Genomic DNA, 3,279 nt, shown 5'->3' on the forward strand with positions numbered 1-3,279 from the left:
TCCCTGTATTCATTTTGTAATTATATTCGAATTGTTAGTGATTGCCCAACGAAAGTGGTCAAGGACCACGGGCCTTCGAGTAGGAGTCGTCACAGGCTCCGAACGAAGTAAAAACAACTGTGTTCATTTACTTTTCCGCTGCGTATTTTTACTCGACTTTTCAAATCGATATTCACCCCCCCCCCTCTATCGAATCTAACGGTCCTACAAGTGGTATCAGAGCATGTACCGCTATGATTTGATGCAACCACCAATCAGGCAAAGGGGGGACTTTTTAAAAGAAAAATTAGATATCGTTTGTCTTTTAAATAAAACCTTACGTCTTTCATTTTTTCCCTCCAAAACGGTTTTTAAAAAATACATTGCCATCTTTTCACCATTGTTTAGTATTTAAAAAATATTACATTTTCAAAATTTTGAAATAATATTTTTTAAAAATATTTTATTAATATTTTAATAATATTTTATTATTTTTTCCGAAAATAGTGAAATATTATTTTTTCCAACACTGCTAATCCAAGAGCAAGTCTTGGGATTTTTTTTTTGTTTCTCTGTGTGCAAGAATAATGACTCTTCAAGAAGGACGGAACCCCCACGAACCACCACCATACGATCAAGATTTCAATTATTGGAAGCGATTAATGGAATGCTTCTTAGGAAGTGTAAACTTTGATTATTGGCTGATATTGAGAAAACCTTCTCAGAACTCAGAACTAAACACAAATGTAAGTAAAATTATTTGTAATGTTTTACCTAACAATGTTTTATGCAGACTAGAAAAGTACAAAGATGCACATGAGCTTTGGACCCAATTGATCAAACTTCACGAGGAGCCGATGGAGCTCGAGGATCAAGTAAAAATCGAATCCGAACTCGGGTTAGATTCAATCGAAAAGCCTACTGAATTAGGAGTTGCGCTCAAGGTTAGTGATATTTACCAAAATACCCCTGCTAATAGTAGTTTAAAAAATATGAGCATTGATCTGGTTATCTCTAAAAATATATGTGAAAATAATGTAGTTGACAATAATTACAAAAATACCCCTAGGATATTATCTGATAAAACAAATCCAATTAATTTAAAAAATTCAAACTTAAATCTAAACAAATCTGAAAACTCAAATGATAGAGATGACAAGGTCAATATTGATCTAGATAAAATTAATAAATTATTTAATAATCTAGACAATATTAATCTAGAAAATCCTATCCAAACCCAAGATAATTTAATTAATAAAAAATTAAGTTTTAACGATAAGAATAATCTAATAAATTCCACTAATTATATCAACTTAAAAAATAAAGAAAATATAAGGATAAAATCAAACACTTTGATAAAATCAAAACGGAATTTAACAAACTTAAAATTAAATGTTAAAGATAACAAATTAAACAAAAATAATCTTAGAAATTTCAAAATTAACAATTAATAAAAAGCTAAAAGATAAACCGTTAAGAAAATATAATTCAAACAGTTTAGTTAATTTAAATTTAAAAATAAATAAAAACTTAAACTTTAAAAATAAGCTATTAAAGAAAGATAATTCAATTAACCCAATAAAATTGAAATTGAAAGAAAATTCAAATATTAAATACACTCTCTTAAAGAAAGATAATTTGACCAATTTAATTAATTCAAAATTAAAAACTTAAATTTAAATTACAAACTAAACATTAAAACTTAACTAAAACCAACTCTAATTATACAAAAATCTTAAATTAATGGCCAATAATTCAGGGGGGAGGCTTCAGAATAGCTGGCACCTCCAAAACTAACATACCCGACAGGGTAATTAGGACTAGTTAAAGAGGGTTCAAGTTTAACTTGAATCATGGTACTGGTGAAGGTTTTTGATGATAGTACGTTGGGGAAGCTTGGGCATCGCATGTCTAGAAAGATATGGCTTCAATCTGGTGCATTTGGCCAAGTGGAACCGACCGAAGCTACCTTTAAATGGATCCTAACTAGTTAGACCAAGGTTTAGTACTAAGCTCCGTGGATAGGACTATTCGGAAAACCTCGAAAGATTGGTTACTTCTAATGACGTCCAAGTGACTCACCAAGCTTAGAAGTTTATCCGAAGAATGCCTATTTGTTGAGACCAAAGCTAAACCTGAATCTAACACAAGTTAAACCAAACTCTGTAATAAAATCTAATTCATCTCACAAAATTATAGGATTCCCTGATTTATAATCTAGATCGGGTGAGATGAATAAGGATTAAATTAATTTTCAAACTAAATTAAAATTAATTAAAATTAAAATTCGAATTTCAAATTACTTAAAATTAAATTTTGAATTTCAAATTAAAATTAAATTTCGAATTTCAAATTAAATTTCAAATTTAAAATTAAATTAAAACTAATTAAAATTAAATTAAATTAAACTAAATTAAATTTAAATTAAATTAAAATTAAATTAAAATTAAATTTTTTTAACTTAAAAATTTATTTTAAAAATTAAACTTAATTTTTTTAACTTAAAAATTTATTTTAAAAATTAAACTTATTTTTTTTAACTTAAAAATTTATTTTAACCTAAAAATTATTTTAACTTAAAAATTTATAATTTTAACTTAAAAATTTATTTTAACCTAAAAATTATTTTAACCTAAAAAATATTTTTTTTAAAAAAAAAAAACTTTTACAAAATGATTTTAAAACAATTATTATAAAAATTCTTTAAAAACTATTTTAAAAATTCTTTAAAAACTATATTTAAAAATTCTTTAAAAACTATTTTTTAAAATTCTTTAAAAACTATTTTAAAAATTCTATAAAAACTATTTTAAAAATTCTTTAAAAACTATTTTTAAAACTATTTTAAAAATTCTTTAAAAACTATTTTTTAAAATTCTTTAAAAACTATTTTAAAAATTCTATTAAAAAAATATTTTTTTTTAAAAAAAAAACTATTTTTAAAACAATTTAAAAATTATTTGAAAATTTCTTTAAAAACTATTTTAAAAATTCTTTAAAAACTATTTTTTAAAAATTCTTTAAAAACTATTTTAAAAATTCTTTAAAAACTATTTTTAAAATTCTTTAAAAACTATTTTAAAAATTATTTAAAAACTATTTTTTAAAATTCTTTAAAAACTATTTTAAAAAATATTTTAAAAATTCTTAAAAAATTATTTTAAATTCTTTAAAAGCAATTTTAAAAATTCTTTAAAAACTATTTTTAAAATTCTTTAAAAATTATTTTAAAAATTCTTTAAAAACTATTTTAAATATTCTTTAAAAATTATTTTAAAATTAACTTTAAAAATTATTTTA

This window comes from Zingiber officinale, chromosome 3B, assembly GCF_018446385.1.
Source record: "Zingiber officinale cultivar Zhangliang chromosome 3B, Zo_v1.1, whole genome shotgun sequence".
NCBI classification, from domain to species: Eukaryota; Viridiplantae; Streptophyta; class Magnoliopsida; order Zingiberales; family Zingiberaceae; genus Zingiber; species Zingiber officinale.